This window comes from Corvus brachyrhynchos, unplaced genomic scaffold (assembly GCF_000691975.1).
Source record: "Corvus brachyrhynchos isolate BGI_N302 unplaced genomic scaffold, ASM69197v1 scaffold100, whole genome shotgun sequence".
NCBI lineage: Eukaryota > Metazoa > Chordata > Aves > Passeriformes > Corvidae > Corvus > Corvus brachyrhynchos.
Window position 1 is genome coordinate 673,999 of NW_008236230.1, and position 10,497 is coordinate 684,495.

At 39.5% G+C, this 10,497-nt stretch overlaps 1 long non-coding RNA gene across 1 annotated transcript in view; it reads left to right on the forward strand.

Annotated features, from left to right (window-relative positions):
• Positions 1-10,497, forward strand: part of LOC108449787 — a 34,855-nt gene that overhangs the window by 16,231 nt on the left and 8,127 nt on the right. Inside the window, exon 2 of the long non-coding RNA XR_001866075.1 lies at positions 6,998-7,045. This is a non-coding gene — a long non-coding RNA (uncharacterized LOC108449787). The remainder of the gene's footprint in view (positions 1-6,997; positions 7,046-10,497) is intronic.

Sequence of the window (10,497 nt, forward strand, 5' to 3'; positions counted from 1 at the left end):
GCCCTCAGTGAAAGGCCCCCAAGCAGAGGCAGCTTACAGAGACCCTTAGACAGTATCTTATTTCTCCTTCACCCAAATAACAGGAGACTGTTCAAATTTTGTATTACTTTCACCCTTCTTTCTCTTACTCAAAAAAAAAAAAAAAAAAAGCACACCATGAGGCAAGGCAATATTGATACTCTATTGACTGAACACTAGGTTTTCATGGATTTCATGCTATGTAGCACATGTAGCACATGCCTGTCTCGGAATGATATATCACAGCATTCTCAGTGACAGTGACATATCAGTTAATCTGGGCAAGGTATAGTACTTGATATCTCTATGCTACAAGTGATATCTGGTTACGTCTGCATCTCACGGGAAGGCATGTAGACCTTACAAAGCAGGAAGGTCTGACGATGGGGGAAAAGTGCCAAAATCTCATTTCTGAATACTGGAAGCAACTGTTAAGAAGAGTCCATTTACTTTGTCAAAAATATGCCCAAGAGGATGATCTGTGGGCTGTTACTGCTGCGTACCTGACTAGGGAATACCATATCTCATCAGTCATGTTTTGAACCTAACTCATCAGAGGGCTCAGAACAGCTCTCAGTACTATGACCTTTTTCTGTAAACTATTTCCCTCCCTTTTTTTCTTTGTCACATATTTTCTCCAAAAGTTCTAATCAGTTTTTGAAAATACATATGGCCAAAAAGTTGTCTGGATTTCCACAGATGTTCTATATTTTATTTAATTAGCAGATTCCCTTATGCTATTGATTACTTTTTATTGCTGTTGCATTAGAACTTCTGAAATAATGGGATCCCATTATTGTGCTGGAACTTGGAAAACATAGAACAGACTAATTTATTACAGCTTAGATGTAGTTGCATGTTAAACTTCCCAAGGTCAACACCAGAAACGCAGAAACCAACCTAACAATTGCTTATTCCATTTCAACACTTAAGTGGATTTAGAAGTTACAAGTAATTTGTTCCAAAATTATTTGTCCAGATCCCTGTCTTGCACATATGTTCTCAAAACATTCCATAGTGACTAGTGACACTCAGTGGCTCATTAAAATCCTCTCCAGTGACCCAAATAATCACGTTATGAAGGCCAGATGATGTCTAAGTGTGTCACACTGGAATGCCAAAACCTAAAGTACCTAAAATCAGCACTGTAAGCAAGAGGATGACTACACACTGAATGTTTCTCTTGTTTTGTTAGGTCATAAGCTAGACATATAAACCAACCAGGTTGCAGATAAAATATCATGCATGTTTTCTGGCAGAAACGAGGAATCTTAAGGATATTACTTGTCAAGCAGTATCTCAAGTACGTGTTTGGCATCCTACTTTTCTCAACACTACCATTCTGTTTTGTAACCTGAGGTGTGTCACTCATCCTCCAGACCCACTTAGTCTTATCTTGCCAGCATACAGGCAGCAGCATGGACCTGAAACATCCAGCAGAGAAGGAAGCATTTGCCTAATTCAGATAGCCTCAGGAGAGAAGTTCACAGGCTGGACCATGCACCACCCTACATGAACTATTCAGCACCTTCTCAGAGTTTTGCTTTAGTTTCTGCTTGTAGTTCAGATTTCATGTTTAAACAGAAGGAATGTTGATTTGCTTATTAAACACAAATTTCTGTAACTTCAACGCTACGCAGTCTTTGATCACATATCATTCCCTTAAACTTCTAAATATAAAAACTTTTCCAGATGAAAATATCAACTCTTCTTTTATTTCTGAGATAACAGAGACATTGGGAACTGTCTAAAGCCCATCTTTCCACTTTGATCTTAGTGGCTGAGCATCATCGTTCTGATGGTTGGCAGAGCTGTGTGGGAGCACAGTGTTCAAAAGACCACTGGACACTCGTTTTGTTGCTATGCAGTAAAATTACTTGCTTTTATTCACTTATTGCCATGAAGGCTAAGGGAAAGTAGAGATCTGACATTTGTCAGTAATGCAATTTGTACTGTGCAAAACAAACCAAACAAACACAAAAATCTCTTCTCATGACCACAGAAAAAACAGGGGAATACAGGAAGATGGAACATTCTGCAGTGGTCACCCAGCTCATGAACAAGGGCCATAGCTCAAGTCCACATTGCAAATATTGACTTTTCTTTTCTTTTCAATACTTTGGCAAGGTACACCACAGCAAGTTGCTGCACTTGCTCAGCTGAGAATGGGCAGACAGCATAAAAGGTAATGTGGTATCTGCCAGAAAAATCTTAGGGTGTAGATTTAAAAGAATCAAAGCAGATGAGGTTTAGGAATAGCTGTGAATACCAATGTTGTCTGCTACTGTAGATGAATGCAAGAGAGGGATGAACTTATGCTGAGACTACATATAGGTTCAGAAATTTATAAATTTCTGAACGCACTTATAAATATGTGCGTCATTCGCTTGTGTAAATCCTATTTACAGTAATGGTTTAAGGAACTACCCTTTTCCTTAGAGGAAATACTGCTTTACTAGAGAGCAAGAATTTATTTTTCATCGTGCCATCTCAATAGTATAAAATGGGTACTCCCAATTATAACTTAACGCTGTTTCTAAAAATATTTGCATAAATAGCAGTTTGACAGATCAAGTGTAAATGAAGAGCTGTTGGGCACATCAAGACACACAGTGCCACATGCCTGGGTTAATCCACATGCTTATAGCCAGAAGAAAAAAACAAAGATGAGAGTATGTTCCAGTAAATATTGATGCTATCAGCTCTGAATGTCAATTATATGTATTTCCCTTTAAATAATTTATAATCAGTGGTAAACCACAAGTCACCTCCAGCTACCATCCATAAAGTATAGTTTTCTACACTCGGTATGCAACAAATTCATTTTGAAGCATGTCTGAACTTTTTTGTCATGAGCATCAGACTGAATGCCTGTAATAAAAATGACAGGTAAATAAGAATAAATGGTTTAACGTTAGCAAGAAATAGGGCTCTGCTGTTTCACCTCTGATGACAGAATCACAAGTTTAGCTCTCCCCTGAAGTTAAATGCAATGTTCTCTCGCATCAAACCTTTAACGCCTCTTTTTTTTTTTCCAAGATTGCGGCAGCCCAAATGCAATTTGAGCGAATTCACGAAACGCACTTTGTAAACAGATATTTATTGCCTGCAAGATAAATAGTCAAAATACATCAGATTTATTGATGCCTTGGGAATACGGTATTATGGCAATTTAGAAAGGAACTGTGAGCAAAACCACTGCAGGAACTGACTGTGGATCGGTCTGCGCTGAGAGCGGGAAAAGCAGCAACACAGGAAATATACAGGACACATAGTGTTTAGGATAACATGGCTAAACCAAATGCACTGCAGTTTTTGTAGCAAACATTTTCAACAGGAACATGTACATCAAGTGCCTAGAATTTATTTTTTTTAAAAAAAAAGTATTTTATACATTAAGGGAGAAAGAAATACTTTTGCAAAGAGGAGGGGAATAATCCATTCGACTTGTGCACTTTGGCAGGGAAAGTAGTGAGATACTTATATTTCAGCAAGTGAGATTTAGATACCAGTGAAAACTTTCTAATAGTAGGAACAGTTAAGCTTTAAAATAGACTGCCTGGAGTGATTGTGGAATCTCCAGTTCGAGGTTTTCATTGGGATATTGGACAAATATCTGTCAAAACTAATACAGATAAACTTGATTCTGCTTCTTGATACTTCTTCTCAGCCTTATTTTTCATTATTCTATGAAACATTTGCAAATTGCTTTTTTAAAATCATCGTTAGAATTGTATTTCACATTTAAAATAACACATGGAAACTCTCATGCTGCAGAATGAAAACAACTTGGATTTATTTTATATATATTTTAACTGCCTCTAAGACCACACAAGAAGTAGTACCCTTATTGATTATACTACATATCACTGAAGTGCAGAAGGCTCTAACCTGTGAGTTGTGAAGCAGGTGTCCTAACGGTGAACCTATGGTGTCCGAATACAACAGGGCCGATACGATGACCAAGATTTTTTGATATTAAGAGGTCTGGGACACTCCTAGCAGTGAAGGAGTGGTATGCTGCTGTGTGAGCTTGATCTTGTCACTGATACAAGACTTTAGAAGAGCATGTGAGCTATATTTTGCCCATATGTGTATATATAGATACACTGTATATACACAATATATACGCATTGTACACAAGTGCAGAAAGCACACTGTAACAACACTGTAGAAATTCCTATCCACTCACCTCACTTACAACATGCCTATCATCAGGAACTGTCCTCTCCCTGGCTTGTCTAGTCTGTATAAAATCTTGTCTCAGATTTCCTTGATTTTTCCAATCCACCATACTGCATTCAGCATGTAAGTATACACCTACCTGTTGTTCATTTGACTACTATTTTACTTCTAAAAAATGCTTTAAACATTGTCCCTGTAAGATAATGTCCTTAAGAATATTATGTACAAATGTTCATTTTAAACTAGATATATCTTCTTTACTGCCAGGTTGCAAAGACCTCTTGTTTTAACAAGCACCCCAATAAACATTTATCTAGGTCCCATGGGTGTATATTACAGGTTGCCAGTGCTTCTGAAAATGCCTGAGGTTTTTCAATAACTATTTACAATATTCTCTGACCCATTTTAATTTTTTTTCCTGAGTTTCCTAGAGCATGGTGTCTCCATTTTTAAATTTTAGAGGGATTAGATACATTTAGTATCTTATGGAGCATCAACTAAACCTCAGTGCCTAACAAAAAATCCTTACCAGTTATATTCAACCCCCCTTCTTGTGGGCCAACAAACATGATGTGGAAGAAGCATCTTAACAGCATAATTGAGCCAGTGTGAACTCAAGCTGGTTGGTATCCTTATTGTAAAAGCTGTTCCTACCCTGTTCACCACTAAGCTAGGTGTCCTCTTACCAATTATTCCTTTATTTGAAATTTTTACATGACAGCAAGAGCCGGAAAACTCTCATGTTGCATTTTGGAGGTACACTCTACACAGAAAAGAATTTGTGATAAAGAGTCATTTCAGTACAAATAATACTGAACTGTTCACTGCACACAACAGGGACACATGAAGAGAGTATGCACAGCCTAACTTTGGGCAGCACAGTCAGCTAGGCCAGTCGTCAGCAGAAAGAAATCATTCACTTCATGGGACCACAAAGCAGGCTCCTGCCCAAGATGCTTTGAACTGTCCTCTGGGGCAGTTTCTTTTTCTACCAATTAGAGAGGAACCCAGGGCTAACTAACTAATAGTTTACTACCTCAGTACACCATATAATGGGTCTAATTTTCATTCAGATTTTTACAACAGGTTAGAGATGAAAAGTTATCAACAGCCATGGCTTCCTAGAAGACATTTCCTTCTCTTTCTTCTGCTTGACTCTGAAAATCATTTCCACTCTTGTAACACCTGATGTGTGCAGGCTCCCCAGGACAGACAAATCCATGTGTAAGCAGACTGTTTGTTTCGAATTAGAGAAAAACTTCCTTGAGTCATTCTTCATAAACCAAACAGATGACATTAAAGGAAATAGTGGATAATCTCCTTTGGCTTAAAAAGGGCAATGAACAAGTGCCAAATAGATTTTCACTGATAATACAAACTGATTTGAAACAGGCTGGCTGCACTCTGGCCTGCAATGTTCTGGTTGGTGTTCACTGCTGTGTACTTAATTTATGGACCATCTCCTAATGCCTAGAAACTGCTCTTCATGGGAAAAATATCTATGCCTACTTTATATCTATATATACCTAAGAATCCTTTAATGAGAAGCAATTCAGAGAGGCTTGTATCCACAGGGGTGGTTTAGAGAACTCCTCCAAAACTTTCTGCAGCTCAGGACTTCTGACTTGCCCTGTCAGATGCTCATCCTGTTCAGGTAATGTTTGCAGCCCTTCAGTATTGCCTCACCAACAGTCCTTCCTGTGCACCTGGAAGGCGCTTTCCACCTGTGAGCAGAAGCTGACTTACATCATCCAGCTTTCCACAGCCAGCCTGATAAGCTCCCTGAACTGGCTCAGAGCTGGAGCTCAGAGATTCAGAGCAGCAGCACAACTTTTGGGAAATCAAACCAAAAACCAGGCAAAGATACCCCTACAATGTCCTGCAGCTTAGATGATCCAACTCATCAGGAAACAGGGATTTATAAGTGATTTTTTTTAATGGAGTTTTTATTTTAGTTTACAATGAGCAAACAAATTAAGAGTCTGCAAATCCACTGGGTTAAAACAATAATCTTGCCACATAGCCATCCAACTTGAAAGTGACCTCCAATTGTTGTTTGGGTTTGGGTTTTTGGTTCTTTTTAAAGACCCAAGACTCAACCCCTGACCTCCCCCCAGTATCTTTAAAGATAAAGATATCAGTAAAGATAGAAGAGAGTAAAATTTGGAATGTAAACCAAAAAATAAATTAATAAATAAAGAGAGTAACACCATGTTCCCTCTACTCCTCAAGTCCTGACCTGGCTAGCCCGTCTCCTGGCTAGCCAAAGCAACTGCCCAGGTATATCAATACAGGGAAAAATCCTGTTCTGCATAAGGAGTCCCTTCACAGACAAAATTTTGAAGACGGAATCTGTGATTTAAGGGAAGTGAAGACAAAAATTTAATTTTTTAATCATTTCTAGCTTCTCTCTTCACAATGTCACTTTAAGACCCTTTTGTTTTCTTCAGTATCATTCACCTTGAGGTGGAACCAGAGCAGGAAGCTGAAATGCCAAATGACTGGAAGAAAAACTGTGCTTGTGGTACTCCTGACCACACCAAATGCAAAGAGCACAAAGAGCTCATTTTCTTAATTCTCCCAAACCCATTTCCACTCCAAAGAGCCATAGAAAAGCCTCAGATAAACATCCAGATCTTTGATTGTTTATGCAAACTGAACACTTCACAGGTTTTTGGAGACTAGCCCATCACTAAAAGGAATAAGAAAAGCTTTCCATACCCGGAATCCGAGAGCTTTTGTCTCCTTCACGGCCATGATCAAATACCATTTTTTTTTCCTCTCTTATTTTCAGATTTCCTCCAACAGACAGAAAAACAGACAAGTGCACTCTATGATTCAGGTAAGGGTTTTTTTAAGAATTTACAGATTAATATAAACAAAACCAAATTATAAGTGCAGACCAAACAAGTCACACAAGGAGCCCAACGCTATAGGTCAAATTCCATTCCTGCAACAATTTTACCCAAAACAGATGTATAACTAACCTTACAAAAACATGTGAGTCCCTATTTTGGCTGCTGGTTAAGAACCTCCTGTGCAGTCTATTCCTGTCAGGGACAGAAGTAAGATATTCCAGACAAAAAAAGTGACCCTCAGAAGCATAAATACAAAACTTATTAACTGCCTCTAATTCTCTAAGCACACAGGGACAGTGAACACTATTGGTTAGGGATATTCAGCACTTAAAATAATTGGTTTTCCTCTAGCACAGCTCCCCATCCCCACTAGCCTTAAATGGAGAATGATGCAAAGATTCAAGCCCAGGATTATTTTTCCACAATGCACTAGATTTTCTAGACTACTCTCAACTCCCAGATGATGCATGTGTCTCAGAATACAGTAAAAGACATTTTAAAGTTCTGATTCCTGCAAAAGTTACTAAGTGAAAACCTGAAATTTCAAAAACTATAAACTGGGAAGACCTGTAATAGATAAAACCAAAAAAAAAAAAAAGAAGAAAAACACCAAACAACAAACGAGTGAAAAAGAGTTTATTATGGGCTTGTCTTCAAAGCATCACAGGATATCTTCTGTCCCACCCTACTCTCACATCATCAGCTCACTAAGAGGTGAGTTTCACTGACAGGCTTCACAAAAAACACCCAAATCCACAACACAGGCAGGCAGAGAAAATCCTTCCCCATGGGGCAAATTCCTTCCTCTGGGCAGGGGCTGATAAAAGCATTAAGAGGCCCAAGAAAGTTCTGTGCTGTGAGTGCTTTTGGTGTATAGTCCCAGGCTGGTCCAGAGGAAAAGTTTAGAATATCTCTGAAGTTCTGTTAATGTTTTTATACCTCCACACTTTCCCCATGGAAACTGAAGACAGCAATTGATAGGAAATAGAGGGAGTGCAAAGTATCTCATGGATGCCTGTTAACAAAGGTCCCAGGTCTTGTCTCTCTCAGAAATATATAAGGAGAAAATCCTGCATCACAGCTAAGACCTCTGTTTTATCTCAAAATTAGATAACCTGGAGTTAAGGGCTAATGTGGCTTTTAGGCAAAACAAGTTGAAAGGCAGTTGTCCCAGCTCAATATGTATTGAACTGGAGAATAAAGATCAGTGAAGCATGAAAGGTATAGCATAAGAGTAGCCATGAACCTAATTACTTGAGTAATTGAATGAGAATATACCCCACCCTAATTATAAGGAATAACATTTTTAAAGTAAACTAGCTATAAGATGTCAATATATGATAATCAAAAATATGCAGCATAGCTCTTGGATTTTGTGGGATCAATACCTCTCCTTCTAGTGGCATTCTAAATTGCTTCCTTTGCATGGATCACTATATCATCATTTAACAACCTGCACCTAGTCCCACTAAAGAAAAAAGAAATCTGAATTGACTGATGTTCATGATTCACTCTGCCAGAGTGGCACTTGGTACCCTCCTGTCCTCCCAAGGCGTGGATCTTGCTGCAAATCCAGGTGCACACAGGCGTCCCATGAGACAGGGTTCTTAGCTTCTTCTGTGGGGTTCTGTGATCTTCCTTCAGGAAGGAAGATCTTGCATCCCTATTGTTACTGCTGACAGTGGAATTTCTGTTAAAGATGAGCTTTTGTTTGTTAAAAATGAAATATTTTTTTAAAAAAACTGTTTCTCTTGTACTGACTTTGTTCAAGGCCTATTACACACACAGCATCTTTACAGCCATGCAGCAGAACCATACAGCTGAGACAAACCCGTCTCCAGAGCCTGGGCTGTCAGTTCAGACTTCTTTCCTTCTTTCCCTCCTCATGTTTTTATGTTTACTTTATTTGTGAGTGCAAGAAAGAACAAGTAGGTGGAGGGTTTAGCTTGGATTGGTCAGAATCTGCAAGGGTCAGAGGTTTCAGATCTTCTCCTAATCGATTTGTGTGTGCCGAGTTTCATAAGGGACAAAATGTTTTATGCTTTCTCCAAGTGGCGCAAAAGCACAAGCCTGGTTTCCTCGAGTAACAAAGATTGTTTCTGAGCAGCTTTTCCCGAGGCACCGAGTGATGTAAAGGATGATTGGCAGAGTGCGTGGCTCTGAATAAATGAATAGCACACATATGTTCTTTTTTTCTCTCTTTTCCTTTTCCCCGCTCTCCTCCGAGAGGCTTTTCAGCCCCGTTTCGGAGCGTGCACTTGCAGAGCAGCACCTGCGTTTTGCTGGCTTCTTTCGAGAGACCTGGCGGGCTGACACTCCCACGGCGAAGGGCTCGCTTAATAAATGCTTCTGAGGCAAAAAGCCATTTTTTTGGGGCTCGTTTCCGGCCCGGGGGGTCGGCGGGCGCCATCCGCACGCCCACACTGCCACCTGCCGGCACCGGCCGAGCACATCCCTCTCCTCCCGGTACATGGGCGAGCAAAAAAAATAAATAAAAAAGGGAAAATGAAGTTACCCTTGTTGCTTTAATAGGTGGAAATCTTCGTAGTAGTACCCCGAAAAGAGACAACTGTCCCAGCACATCTGGCCAGAAGTTGTTTTTTGCTGAACGGTGTTGGTGACCCAACTTGCTGACTGCATCCAGTTGAGACAGCCCGGCATCCTGCTTTGTGCCCAGCCCTAATGAGCTCCGACACTTCACATTGGGTTTAGCAAATAGATGGCTACCAAAGAATCATTTCCAGTTATTGTCAAACGTGGTTGGAGACCATATTTACTTTTTAAAGACAATTATTGATCTGCAGTTGCACAGCGGCCATCCATTTCATTTATCCCCTACACCACTAAGAACTGTGTCACAGGTTCCCAGTTTAATGGAATTAGATCAGTTGGGCAACTCAAAGTTCCACATGAGTTACTTTAACTCCTCTACTGCCACACTGCCCTTCCCATGCCATGACTTACTAATACTCCTACAAAAGCTGCTAGATCCTAGCACTGTTCTGAAGTAGTGGTGACTTCTCAGACACCAGAAGTCCAGAGGTAATTGTACCTTAGCTCCTGATCTTGGAACAATGATGCATGAATCAAACCATGAAGAAAAACAAAAAAAAATTTTTTTTAAATCCCAAACAAAAACAAAGATCAGAAGATCTCTCACCATCTCGTTGCCACAGTCACATTCAAGACTTGTGCACAGAGTTGAAGAACCATAATTGAAAAAGAGCACTTGAATTATCACTGAAAAAAATGGCCATGGTTTGAAAATAGAATTTTATTTTAAACATGTTAACTGATCTTGTTTTTTGTGAGCCTTTCTGTGAGGAAAATTTCCTCCATGCAAGTGTTTACAGTAAACAAATTTGAGGCCCAGTACTCTAGTTGGTTGATGAAAAAACAGAGTGGTATTCCACAGTGAATTAAATTCTTTTTGTAG